At 45.6% G+C, this 14,593-nt stretch overlaps 1 long non-coding RNA gene across 1 annotated transcript; it reads left to right on the plus strand.

Annotated features, from left to right (window-relative positions):
• Positions 1–11,614: 11,614 nt before the first annotated feature.
• On the plus strand, positions 11,615–13,445 carry LOC143851770 (uncharacterized). The gene is made up of 3 exons (XR_013236499.1): positions 11,615–12,306; positions 12,689–12,737; positions 12,850–13,445. It is a non-coding gene; the product is annotated as an uncharacterized LOC143851770 (long non-coding RNA).
• The last annotated feature ends 1,148 nt before the right edge of the window (positions 13,446–14,593 follow it).

The raw sequence follows: 14,593 nt of genomic DNA on the forward strand, positions 1-14,593 counted from the left end.
TTGAGCAGGTCAAGGGATCCAACCCGACTGTCATCTTGACGGGCCTTGTCCTCCCTGATCCGCTGGTGGTTGGCGATGATGAGCAGGGCACCACCGCTGCCGCAGAGGTCTCGGGGGCACATCCCTCACGGGGTGGCGGTCACGGGGTGTCTTGAGCTCCCCATTTTCCCCTCTTGGGCACGGCTTCCTGATTCTTTTTGTAATGGCCCTTGGAGGCCCTACTTTTTGTAATGGCCCTTCGAGGCCCTACTTTTTCATGAATAGAAGTTACATTTCGCTGTCCACTGTCCACTTATGTCTGCCTCTGGCTAATACTGCTTGATTCTAACACTGTGTGCCAAAAATACTCCGGGCAGACATTTAAGCTTTAATTGACCCGGGTCTTTATAGAGGCGAACCGAGGTGAACTAAGCAGCTACTACCCAAGTTTTAGGGAATTGGGTTTCCGGGTAGATTTGGTTTTTTCTGTCCGGGCCCGTTCCTGACCAGGAGTGCGCTCCTGGTCTTCGTGGAGGTGGGCTGGGGCGAACCAAGTAGCGAGTACCCAAGTTTTAGTGAACTGGGTTTCCAAGTAGGTTTGGTTTTTCTGTCTGGGCCCATTCCTGACCAAGAGTGCGCTCCCGGTCTTTGTGGAGACGAGCCGAGGCGAACCAAGCAGCGAGTACCCAAGTTTTAGTGAACTGGGTTTCCAAGTAGGTTTCGTTTTTCTGTTCGGGCCCGTTCCTGACCAGGAGTGCGCTCCCGGTCTTCGTGGAGGCGGGCTGGGGCGAACCAAGCAGCGAGTACCCAAGTTTTAGTGAACTGGGTTTCCAAGTAGGTTTGGTTTTTTTGTCCGGGCCCGTTGCGGACCAGGAGTGCACTCCCGGTCTTCGTGGAGGCGGGCTGGGGTGAACCAAGCAGCGAGTACCCAAGTTTTAGTGAACTGAGTTTCCAAGTAGGTTTGGTTTTTCTGTCCGGGCCCGTTCTCGACCAGGAGTGCGCTCCCGGTCTTCGTGGAGGCGGGCTGGGGTGAACCAAGTAGTGAGTACCCAAGTTTCAGTGAACTGGGTTTCCAAGTAGGTCTGGTTTTTCTGTTCGGGCCCGTTCCCGACCAGGAGTGAGCTCCCGGTCTTCGTGGAGGCGGGCTGGGGCGAACCAAGCAGCGAGTACCCAAGTTTTAGTGAACTGGGTTTCAAGTAGGTTTGGTTTTTCTGTCCGGGCCCGTTCCTTACTAGGAGTGCGCTCCCAGTCTTCGTGGAGGCGGGCTGGGGCGAACCAAGCAGCGAGTACCCAAGTTTTAGTGAACTGGGTTTCCAAGATGGTTTGCTCAGAGATTTACAAAGAAATAGTATCCTCTTTATCATTCATATTCGAGCGCTTACAACGACATTCGCTTTTGTGCCAAGTGGCCGTCTATTGATAGTATTTTCTGAGGTTCTTTGAATTCCAAGCATGGGGTAGTAGGTGCTCCCCAACCGTTTCTAGCTTATAACTCCCCGAGCGAATCACCTCTCTCACTCGGTACGGCTCCTCCCAGGTCGGGGAGAGTTTTCCGACCTTCTTCAGTTGGGAGATAGCAGCTTTCCTTAGGACTAGATCCCCTGCTCGGAATTCTCTGGGGCGTATCTTCAAATCATGATAGTTGGACACTTTCTGCTTGTAGGCGGCGACTCTGATTCGGGACTCTTCCTGGGCTTCTTTCTGCAAGTTGAGATTTACGCGAAGCCCATCTCCATTGAGCTGTTCATTGAAGTTGGTGACTCTGGGAGACAGGGCGCCTACATCGACGGATATTACGGCCTCCATCCCAAAGGACAAGTTGAATGGTGATTCCCCCGTTGATGTGCGCGGGGTGGTACGATACGCCCATAGGACATGATAAAGTTCATCTGCCCATAGGCCAGCCTTTTTGTCCACCCTCTTTTTGATCCCCTGAAGCATGATTCTGTTCGTTATTTCGGTCTACCCATTCGTCTGAGGGTGCGCCACTGAAGTAAATCACTGTTCGATCTTCAAGTCAGAGCAGAATTTTTGAAAGTTTCGGCAGTCGAACTGTCTGCCGTTGTCCGTTATCAAGACGCAGGGTATCCCGAATCTGCAAACGACCGACTTCCAGAAGAAGGTCTGCACGTTTTGCTCTGTGATCTGAGCTAGAGGTTCGGCCTCCACCCACTTGGTAAAATAGTCAATGGCCACTACGACGAACTCGCGTCTTCCGGAGGCTGGTGGAAAGGGGCCCAAGATGTCCATCCCCCATACTGCGAAAGGGAGTGGGCTGATGATCGGGGCTATGGATACAGCAGGTTGGTGGATGGTGGGAGAGAACTTTTGGCATCTCTCGCATGACCTCGAAGTCTTTGAACTTACTAGCCAACTGGCGGACCTTGGAGAGATATTTAATCATGTACTCGTCGCGGGCTTCATAGACTCCTTGGATCTGGTTCGCAACCAGCTGGGAGTCGCAGTACGCCTTCAGTCTTTGGGCACTGGTCTGGACTGCTAGGTTCATTCCGGCGAGGAGGGCCTCATATTCTGCCTCATTGTTGGACGCACGGAATCTGAACCTTAGGGCGTAATCCAGAGGGAAGTTGTCAGGCCCGGTGAGAATCAAACCGGCTTCACATCCACCCTTGTTCGAAGATCCGTCCACGTACACTTCCCAGAGTGGTTCGATGGTCGATGGATCTTGTTCTGCCGGTACGGGGACAATTTCTGTTCTTACTGGTTCAGTCTCGGCTTCTGTTCGTTCCTCAGTTGTAGTTACCTTCTCCACAATCGGGGTTTGGACAGTTTCGGATTCAGTGCTCTGCTGGGGGATGGTGCATTCAGCCACGAAGTCTGCCAGCACTTGAGCTTTTATGGCTGGCCTAGGTAGGCACTGGATATCAAATTCGCTCAGCTCCACGGCCCATTTTACAAGATGCCTCGAGGTGTCCGGTCTGTGGAGAACTTGCCTGAGCGGCTGATCGGTCAAGACCTTTATTGTGTGGGCTTGAAAATATGGCCTTAGTTTTCTGGCCGCCATGATCAGAGCGTACGCCAGTTTCTCAACCCGCTAGTACCTGGTCTCAGCATCATGCAGGACCTTACTGACATAATAGATTGATTTTTGTTGGTTGTGCTCTTCTCGAACTAGCACGACTGCCAATGCCATGGGGCTTACGGACAAATACAGGAGCAGCTCCTCCCCCGGCTCTAGCTTTGTCAACAGCGGTGGGGAGGACAAGTACTGCTTCAACTCCTCGAACGCGATCTGGCACTCCTCTGTCCAAGGTGCTGTCTTGATCCCTTTGACGGTGTTGAAGAAAGGCAGGCATCTCTCTGCAGACTTTGAGATGAAGCGCCCTAGCGCGGCCACCATCCCGGTTAGCCATTGTACTTCTCTGATGGTTTTCGGTGGAGTGAGCTCCACCACGGCCCTGATCGTCTCTGGATTGGCCTCTATCCCTCTTTGGCTTACCATAAACCCAAGAACTTTCCCGAGCTGACGCCGAAAGTGCACTTGGTGGGGTTGAGCTTCATGTTATGCTCTCTTAGGACTTGGAATGTTTCTCTCAGGTCGGAGACATGATCTTGCGCACTTCGGCTTTTGACCAGCATATCATCCACATAAACTTCCATGTTACGGCTGATCTGTTTCTGGAAGAGCTTATTGACGAGCCTTTGATAGGTGGCGCAGGCATTCTTTAGGCCGAAGGGCATGACGCGATAACAATATGTTCCCTGATCTGTTATGAAGGAGGTCTTTGGTATATCCGATTCATACATTCTGATTTGATTGTATCCGGAGAAGGCGTCCATGAAGCTCAGCTGTTCGTGACCTGCGGCGGCATCTATCAGCTGGTCAATTTTTGGGAGCGGGTGTCCTTGGGACAAGCTTTGTTCAGGTCGGTAAAATCAACGCAGGTCCTCCACTTCCCATTGGCTTTCTTTACCAAGACCACGTTCGCCAGCCAGTCTGGATATTGAATTTTCCGAATGAAATCAGCTCTCAAGAGCTTCTCCACTTCTTCCTTGATCGCCTGCCGCCTTTCCAGGGCAAAATATTTTCTTTTCTGTTTCACCGGCCTGCAGATTGGATCAACACCGAGTCTGTGCGTGCTGACCTCCGGGTCTATGCCGGGCATGTCTACAGGAGCCCATGCAAAGACGTCTGTATTGTCTTGAAGAAACTGGATGAGGCTATGCCGGGTGCTACTGCCTAGAGAGGAGCCGATCTGAACGACCTTCTCCTTATCGCCTTTGCACAGAGGGATGGAGATGAGGTCTTCGGCGGGCTGAGTCCCCTGGGCTTCGTCTCTCAGATTGAGTAGCTTAATCGGCACCGATTCCGACGCATTTTTTACCTTGAGTGCCATGGCATAGCACTCTCTGGATTGTGGTTGATCTCCCCTGACTTCTCCGATGCCATTTGGCATTATAAACTTCATTTTCTGGTGATACGCTGAAGCGACGGCGCGGATTAGATTCTGGCCGGGTCATCCCAAGATAGTGTTATAGACCGAAGTGGCCCTCACTACCAGGAAGTTGACCATCGAGAAGGCTTGACAGGGTGGCTCTCCGACGAGGACTGGGAGTTCAATCTGTCCTTCCACTTTCACGACCTCCCCTGAGAAACCGAACAGATCGGAGTTCGCCGGCCTTAAGCGGTCGTCTCCTATCATCATTTTCTCGAAAGCATGATAGTACAGGATATCAGCCGAACTCCCGTTGTCGACAAGGATTTTCTTCAATTCACAATTCGCGACGAGCATTGTTAGGACCAAGGCATCGTCGTGAGGTAGTATCAAGTTGTCGAGATCCGCATTTGAAAATGAGATTTCATTCTCCGTCTTCATCTTTTTGCTGCATGTGTGCACGGCGTTGACTCGGCGTGCGTATGCTTTTCGAGTAGCAAATGATGTGCCCCCGGCTGCTGGCCCGCCCATAATTGTGTTGATGACCCCCTTGGGCTGGGATCGGCACGCCTCTGGCTGTGGACTGGATGGCGGGGGAGATTGATTCCGCGCATGGGGCGGCTGTGACCGTCAGGGGCTCTGGCCCTGGAGACTCTTCTCCCTGTGCTCTCTTCTGTGGCCGTCATCTTTGACATACTTTTTCAAGTATCCCCGACCAATCAGCAGCTCGATTTCTTCCTTGAGCTGTCAGCAATCGTCTGTGTCGTGCCCGTGGTCCCTGTGGAACAGATAATACTTCGACTTGTCTCTCTTATTCCCCTTGGAGATCATTCTGGTCGGCCACCTTACGAATTCTTCTCCTCTGATTGCGGCCAGTATGTGTCTCCGGGAGGTGTTGAGAGGGGTAAAGTTTTCTTCCCTCCTCTGGGGGGATCTCTCTCTTCTGGGGGCCTTATCATCCCTACGCTGCTTGGTAGGGTTCTTTTCTTCGGAGGTTCTCCTCCGGTTTGAGTCTAAGGCCGCCAGAGTCTCCTCCACGACTATATATTCCTCGGCCCCTGCCGTCAGTGAGTGCGGGTTCTGGCGAGCAACTGATCGACGGAAATCGTTGGATTTGGCGCCTGTGAGGAGCGCATTCATGGCGGCTGATGGATCCAAATTTGGCACTTGAAGAGCTTCTCTGTTGAAACGGTTGACGAATGTTTTCAGAGGTTCATTATCCTCATGCCGCAAGGCCATCAAGGATGCTGTTGTTTTCCTTGGCCTCCGGCTGCTCATAAAATGGCGGACCAGGTTGTCCCCAAAGTCCTCAAAGTTGCTAATGGAGTTCGGCTTGATCCTCGAGTACCAGTCCTGGGCTGCACCGGTCAATGTGGTCGGGAATGCTCTGCATCCGTCAGAGGCGCCGTGGAGGAGCATCATAGTCCTGAACGTTTCCAGGTGGTCCACAGGGTCGGTGGTTCCGTCGTATTGCGGAACCGTCGGCATTTTGAACCCTCTGGGCGCTGCCGCGTTCATAACATTATCTGTGAACGGAGGTCTGCTTGAGTACGTCTTCGCAGCGGGCCAGCCCTGATCTTTTGCCACCTCTTCTATACGGTGATCTATTTCTTCTATTCTCCGCAGCATTGGGTCAGCCCTCCGGTCTGCTCGGTCCAATGACTTGTTTCTCTCCACCGATGGGCTCGCAGCAGAACCGAACTAACTTTCCGGACTCCTTCGATGAGGCTGGGATTTTTCCTGTGGTGCGCGGTCTTCCTGGGCTTGGTGCTTTCGCGCGGAGCGGGACCGTGACCTCCGACGGTGGTAAGGCTCTGTATGGGCATGCCTGGTTCTGGAGTGATGGACTCGCCTTGTAGAGTGGTAGGTCCGGTCTCCACTGGGGCGCGCTGGCTCTCCCCCGTGGGCATTCGACCTTTCCTGTACAGGTCGTGGAGCTTCTGGAGGATGTTGGGGAGGCACTTGGATCAGGTGTTGGTATTGACCGACAAGAGCCATCATCTGTTGAAAGAGATCTTGAACTTGATACGAAGTGGGCGTGGGATTGAGGTGTTCCGAATGAGCTGGGCTCTGCTCTGCTGTAGCAGAGGGAGCCACCACCTGCGAGGTGATTCGCTCGCTCTGGGTCCTGCGAGGTATTACGGCTCGGGTAGTTCGTGCAGTTGGTACCCGAGCACTCTTCCGCCCTGCCATTTTGTATAGGGCATTCGAACAGCTTTTAGTTCGGGGTCCCACGGATGGCGCCAATCTGTTAGGCCTAAAATCGGTAACAAATATGGCAGTGACGTAAGAGCTGAGCTGGAGGACCCGAGGAGCCGAAGTGAAGGAGCTGAGTTCTGCACAAGAGCACACGAGGTCAGAAGACCAACCCAGAGTCGTTGCTCCGGACGGGCCCTTCGATACTCAAGTCAGTATGAGCAGGAGTGCAGAGCCAAAAATTTAGGAGTGGTAGCTTAGAAGTTATTACCCCTTACTTTGAGCCTTGAGAGGCCTTTTATAGAGGGAGGCCTGAGGTGGTTGAATTACCTACCCGAGGACAGCTATCGGCCCTTCTGTGGGTTTAGGTTTACCTACTCTCAGGTAATTACCAGATTACCCCTGTGCAGGTGTCGATATCGTGGTGGGCCCTTCCGGGGCCACATGTCGACAACTCATTAGTTGTTGTTTTTCACACCCCATCACCCAACATACAAGGAATCCCACAAGGCCCCTGATTTGGCCAATCGATCAATCGATGTGCAAGATCGTTGGCACTTCTAGGAATATGGACAACATAAATAAATCTACCATCATACATTGCAGAAATTTCATCCAAAAACCTAGCTAATCTCCAAGACCTACGCTCTTACCTTGAACCCAAGAAATAACATTAGACGAATCACCTTCCACCTCTATTTTACCTTCCACCTGCTCCCTAAATATGCTCATGCCAAAGTGGATAGCTCGAACCTCGGCCTCTGTGGATTCTGTTAAGCCAATAGGACTTGAAAACACAAGTTTGATGACACCATTGCAATCTCTGAACACACACCCAATTCCTGCTTTTCCGGGGTTGCCAAGGGAGCAACCATCAACATTGAGTTTAAGAGTATTGGGGGAAGGAGGTTTTTACAAAGCTGATGTCTTCTTCTTAGTAACGGTGCCTGCCGAGATTGTCTTCCAATTCCTAATAATGCACTCAACAAAGTAACCATGATTGATCTAAAGCTTTTATGTAATAGGCATCATATTATATTTTAATTATTGTTCATAAATTGTGGCAATTGATGCTCGGAAATCACTGCTTCCTTCCATTTCGACAGTACTTCCGCTGATCGTCATCCTCTGATTGTCGATTAGTGGTCCACCTACTGATTGCTACATTGATCGTAGAACCCCATCACAAGTTGACAAGTAGATAACGGACTTTGGGCGTTAATCACAAAAGCCACATAGCGATCTCAGAAAATTCAGTTAAAATCTGAGAGTGTCCATCCCCTGTCAAATCTTCTTCGATTGGAATTGCAAATTGCAACCAACAGGCCAATCGATGCCCTCTACCTTCGATTGTCTAGAAATAGGCTAACATGGTCAAGTTTGATCAGTTGTATTTTCTTGGTTTTTTTGGTCTTCGCATTGTCTTTTCTCATCTTTGTACTGACCATCTCGGTCTTCCTTCTTTCTTAGTATTAGTGACTATCAATTTCAAAAAAAAAAATGGTCTAGTTTGATAAGTATTAGATCATAATTGTTTTTAACCAATTAAAACATCCTCCAATTACCTCCTCTCATTTTCGAACAAAAAAAAAAGAGACAATGCCCCACCTGTAATCAAACTCTACATACAGATTGAAGCTCCATCAAGATCATTAAATCTGCCATTCTTGATCATTATTCCTGATCCGATTGCGGACAAAGAAATAAAATAAAAAACCACAAGATGCACACACCGAGATTATACTTGGTTCAACCAAGATTCCTACATCCACGGAGGAGAACCAATGTTCCACTATGAGCAATAAACGAAAGATATTACAAAGGGGTTAAACCTTTAACCCAATCCTTATGCACCCCATACTCACAAAACATAAAGATCAAATCCAAAAATGCAATTGACATCTAAATGAACCTCATTATGCTTTTTTTGGTAGGTATGGTGGGATTGAACTTCTGACCTCCAGGTTGAATAACAAAGCCGTGACCATTGAGCTAGAGGCTTAATCCTTCTTTATGTTTCTTACACATCCCTGCCCCTTTTTAGTTCTCTTCACTCTACATGAGGTATAACCTACCCGATTTATAGTCTTAGCTTTCCCAACTTTTGGGATAGTTGCCTTGCTTCCCACACACCTATGATATAATATGGGTGGTGGTGAAAAGGCAAAATTGGAAAGATCCTCATTTAGGATTTCTATAAAACCTAGGTGATAAAAGTGTCTTCTTAACATACGATCTATTTGTGACAGGTAGAAAAATGAGGCTAAGTGAAGGGAAAAGAGAGATGTTTTGTTTCTCTTGGTGTGTGTGTGTGTGTGTGTGTGTGTGTGTGTGTGAGAGAGAGAGAGAGAGAGAGAGAGAGAATTTATTCTTGGTTTTCTCTTTGGTTACTCTCATGTACGGTCTTGGTCGAGAAGGCAGGAAAGGATTGCAGTTTCAGGGTTTCAGATTCATCCAATTGTAATCTTTGTATTTTTTTTTCTCATAATGGAGATAGTCATCTTGGCTTATTCACATAAAATCTTGGTGTGTGCATCTTGTGGTTTGTTTATTGCTATTATCTTATTTCTTTGAACAACATCAAATCAGATATTGCATGGCATATATCTTAAAGAGTGTTATCGAATCCGTGTTGGAGCGATTTGTGGGTGCCATTGTTGGATCGCGGTTAAAGTGATCATCAGAGAAAAAAAGATTGTTTAAAAGATTCTCATCCGAGGTAGAGCTCTGCAACGGGGTATCTATCATCTAAATATTTCTCTATAATTTTGGAAGGTTTGTGTATTAATCTAGGATTTATTAGATAGTGTATGGAAAGATGATTTCCTACTCATCTTTCCCAAATTTTCTACCTTCTATTGAACCACCGAATTTATAGAGCATTATTTAGAGGTGCTGATTGATCTAAAATAATGATAAAGTCGAGCTCTACTTTGTTCAACATCTACGGGTTTGACAGAAATGGTTGTTTCATCCTATTGCAGACGCGGATGAAAGACATCCTTGTGGTTTGTTTATTTGCTACTATTGTGCTTCTTTGTGAATGATCGGATCATATATATTGCTGGTGAGTTTTCTCAAAACCAACCAGATTCTCTCTTCTCTCTCCCTTTCCTTCTCATAGCCCAACTAGGAGACAACAAGAGTACTTGTATGATTTTCAAACTATCTAAGACTCTCTCCTTTTCCTAATTCCTTCCCTATTAGGACTCTACGGGCGCGTTTGGACTATGGGAATCAAGAATTGGATTTGTGATCAAATTCCATACATATTCCTATTATTCTGGTAAACAGAATTGAGATTCCAATTCTAATGTCTGGGAGAGTAGTAGGAATCGCAATTGAAACCGCTAGGCAATGTCATCCTCTTCCCTGGTTAGTGAAAATCTTTAAAATGTAAAGCCCATCATATTATACTAAACATTAACTTAATGATCCCTTTGGATCTTGGGCACTGAAAAACAAAGAAAAACTTGATTTTAACGAGATGGGTTTGATGTACCTTTCACCATAGCTTGTGCTTGAACGTGTATAATCTGACGATCCTCATAGCTTTTCTGAGCACGACGAAGGCCCAAAAACACCCATTTGTGCTTCTCTTTCTTTGCACACCACTCGGTCTATGGGAAACCTTTCTTTGAACAAACTCTCAATCTATGGATTGCTCTCAAGTTCGTAGTATGTAGAAAGAGGGACCAAGGGTCTCTTTATAGGCAAAAAGCTCTCATAGAACTTTCCTAAAGTGCCCAATTTATTTAGCCTCTTAGGTGTAAATTTAGCAAATACAAGTCACAATTTCCACTTCCAAATATTACTAAACTTAAGGGTTGCTAATATATGATGAAAGGTTGCTTGAATGCAAAGCCACAACCTTATTTGGCAACTCTAGAACATAGAAAAATATTCTAGAATTTCAATCCAAAAAGGAAACTCCATCTTTGGAAACCCAAAGAAAGGAAAACGTCCAACAATCTCCCACTTGGCTTGCATGGGCTTTATACCTTTCTCATCAACCAATTTTACATTCCATTCAATAAGTTATACCAACAGCCGATCATGTAATTATATATTGGATTATATTATCCAATAACCTCCCCATGGTCATGAAATTAGCAAACTAACCAACATGAATATGGTCCACTTTATGTCATTACCGACATTCTGCTTTCAAAATACCCATTCAATGTGCACAATACAAATAATGCAAAAGCATATAACTTTATCTATCAAGATCAAGCTCAAAAGTGATCACATTACAATGTCTTTAACGTAACCAGACTCCCACCAATCAACGTAATCGGCTTTACCCACCAACCTTATGCGCGCTTTATGGTCATTGATGTCCTCAAATGGTAAGCCTTTCGTTATTGGATCTGCTAACATAAGTGCAGTACTTATGCACTCAATAGACATTAACTGATCCTGAATTATCTTCCTCACGATAATATGTCAACACATTAACTCCTTACTTTATTTGTCGTTCTTAAAAAAGTAAAATCGCAACGGAATTATCACAACACATTCTCAGTAACTTGTTGATTATCAATAAGGCAACACTCTGAGTCAAAATTCTGCAACTACAAGGCATAGTGATGCAAGAGCATCCCCTTGTCAATGTTTACATTGACCCAGCTCTGCTCATTGGCTTATGATTTCCCTCTTTTCCATATGCTTTTGTCTTTTAGCATAGTAGGGGCATTTTGGTTATTTTCATAGAGATTGTGGCATTTTAGTCATTTTACTTTAGTTAGGGTATTTGGGTAATTTTAGTATATTAATTGGCTATAAATAGTCATTTCTCTCTCTCTTAGGAACGAGGGTTTCTAGGTATTTTCAACCATTGGAGGAGTCTTTGAGCTCCCATAGAACTTTCCTAAAGAGCCCAATTCGTTTGGCCTCTTAGGTGTAAATTTAGCAACTAATACGAGTCACAATTTCCACTTCCAAACATTACTAAACTTAAGGATTGTTAATATATGATAAAAGGTTGCTTGAATGCAAAGCAACAACCTTATTTGGCAACTCTAGAACATAGAACAATATTCTAGAATTCCTATACAAAAAGGAAACTCAATCTTTGGAAACCCAAAAAAAGGAAAACATCCAACACATTATCTCTGCTAAATCGACCAATCATTTTCCCTAAGTCAAAACAGTTGAGCATTGTCTCTTATTTTGGTCTACGCTAAGTCCATTATCCCCTGAAAACCCCCCTTTCTTTTCAGATTTTTGGGGCTTTTTAAAATCTTTACATTTTTATTTCAATTTTCATATTTATGTTGGGGATTGGGCATTGCCATCCTCTTATTTTGGTTTTTGCAAAACCCACCATTCTTTTCCATTATTCCCATTTGCTCTTCGGACGCCTTATGCATAGATGCTTCTATCGCCTGTGAGAAAGGGTGACAGGGGGGCTGGAAGTCAAGTAGCAGATGAGGAAGAATAGGGTAGAAATACAGAAATGTGGGGCCATGCATTTTCACAATCAAAACCCTAGATTAGCAGGAGGGAGAGAGAATGAAATACCCTTAAATTATAGCTGTAAATAGATAAAGGAGTATTTTTTATCATTTGCCTTAAGATATGCTTATTTAAAACACAGCCTTTTCGTATCTTTGACAGAAACATAGGGTTTGAGAGAGAGTTGCCGGAGAAGTGAGGGAAACTCGCCGAGAGAGAAAAGGAGGAGAGGTGCCCAGCGATTGCTTCCAGAAGCCGGAGATTCACGTCATAGGTAAGCTTTCAGCTGGAATTTTTATTTTTCTCGACATTATAGAAAAGGTGGTAGGAATTTGGGTGTTTTTTGGGATTTTTTTCCGGCTAACGAGTTTCCGGTGGATTTCCGGCGACAAGATTGAGTTAGTGGGAATCCTCTCCTTATACGCTTTCCAATGAGACCAATTTTGTCTAATTCCGCAAGGCGGATTAGGAGATTTGAAAGCCCAAGACATTAGGAAAGATAAAAATCACATCTTGTCGGTCCGGTTTGACTGGAATTTGGCTTATTTTTGGCCGCCTCTTTTCCTTGTATTTGAATTCCCTTATTCCTTTGGTATTATTAGTATTTATGCACTCTTTAAAATGTATCATTGGAATGTTCTCTTATCTTACTGTAGGAATATAGGTGAGCGTGGTTGACTTGACAAAGGGAAGGAAAGTTGTTTGGTAAGCAATATAGTTCAACTAATAATGTTTAATGCAAATGTATTTTGCCTATTATGAGCACTGCATTTCACGCATGCCTGGGCCGCTCACGTTGGTACCCTTTTGAGGCCAGGGTGAATGAATGATAATTGCATAGCTGCTCATGATACATTGGTGCCCTTCGCAGCCGGGTTAAGTGATAATTGCATAGCTGCTCCCACCAATGGGATGTGATACGTTGGTACCCTTCGCGGCTGGGGTAAGTGATAACTGCATAGCCGCTCCCGCCAATGGTAAGTGATACATTGGTACCCTTCATAGCTTGTGTGAAAGATATTTGCATAGTCGCTCCTGCCAATGGGAAGGATACATTGGTACCCTCGGCGGCTGGGGTGAGTTTTATTTGCATAGCTGCTTCTTCATGCATAAACGAACGTGGAGTCTTATTATATGGTATATTCATATACTTGTTTATTGTTGATGTGAATTGTTGGAACATGCATTAATCATGATTAATGCACTATATTGCTTACTGGCTTTCGAGCTCACGTGTGGTGTAATCATAATTTTCAGATTATGAGTTCTGAGTAGCGAGAGTTGTGAATTTCCTTGAGTAGCTGTGCCGTGGACTTTTGTCATTTTGGGATATGAGTATGTTGTAGAAAAACTGAAGCAGTGTTAAAGGTTTTGAGGATTGTAAATAATAACTTTGGTGGTTGTTTGTATATAAAGTTATAGAAGTTTTAGTTGCTCTGATTACTGCTCAAGTGTATGATGAATGTATTCTTGGAATAATATGAATGTTCAGTAAGAAAGCCTTGCGTGCCCGTGAGTTTTTAATTTATAAGTACGAGGTGCCTGTCGTGCCTTTAGTTTGGGCCATGAGAGAGAGAGAGAGAGAGAGAGAGAGAGTACCACCTATTTTGTGGGTTTCTATCTCCACCCAAAATTTCAGGTGTAATTCAGGGTCCCTTTCGGACTAAAAATCCAATCCAAACAGTGGTATTGGAGGAAAGCCAATATATTATCAATTTTGTTACCGAGCCCAGCGAAATAAACTACAGGGAAAGAATCCCACTCCTGTAAAACACGCCACCAATCTGAGAGAGAGAGAGAGAGAGAGAGAGAGCGAGAGAGAGAGAGAGAGCAATGTCAGTCTTTCCACCTCCCTCAACCACCGGGGGATAGACAACCATTACTATTACAGTGATCTTTATCTTGCTCAGAGACGGGCTCCACTCTGAGTCCGTGCATGATCTTTGTCTTAGGTACGACATGGCCCAGTTGTGAAAACACCGACTGTTTCTGTGGAGGCTTATAAATAGATCCCTCCATGCAATCTCCGGAGGGCTTTCTGCGTCTTTATGGTGCCTGTCTTAGCAATGTTTGAGAGAGAGCAGAGGGTTTTCTTGCGCCGGGGGCGGGGGGTTGGGATCTTAGCAGACAAAGCAAAAAGCAAAACAATGAGGCGTTAGAATGACTAAAACATAAGACAGGGAATATCACCCTCTTTTTGCTATTCTATTTCAGGAGAAATTATTTGATGGAAGGCCTTTGTACGGTGGAAGGTGGAAGTACCACCCTTGACATTTGATACAACAGCAGCTCCTACAAAAGTAAGCTGCATGCCAAGGGCGGAACCCCTGCCGTATTGTTGTAAGGCCTTACACTGTATAAAATCTCCTGTTTCAGAATATATAAGGTTACGGTGCCTGCGTCTTTATGCAGTTATTTATTTATTTTTCCTTCTTGTTTTATGATGATGTCACTGCTTTTATTAAAGAATGCTTCCTTAGCTCTTGTGCTGAGCATTGTCCAGAATTAAATAATCTTCTCACTAATTCGCCCTCCTTTTGAGATTTGAAGTTAAATTTGCC

The sequence above is a fragment of the Tasmannia lanceolata genome, unplaced genomic scaffold (assembly GCF_043159265.1).
Source record: "Tasmannia lanceolata isolate RefF3 unplaced genomic scaffold, GAP_Taslan_0.1 ptg000018l, whole genome shotgun sequence".
NCBI lineage: Eukaryota > Viridiplantae > Streptophyta > Magnoliopsida > Canellales > Winteraceae > Tasmannia > Tasmannia lanceolata.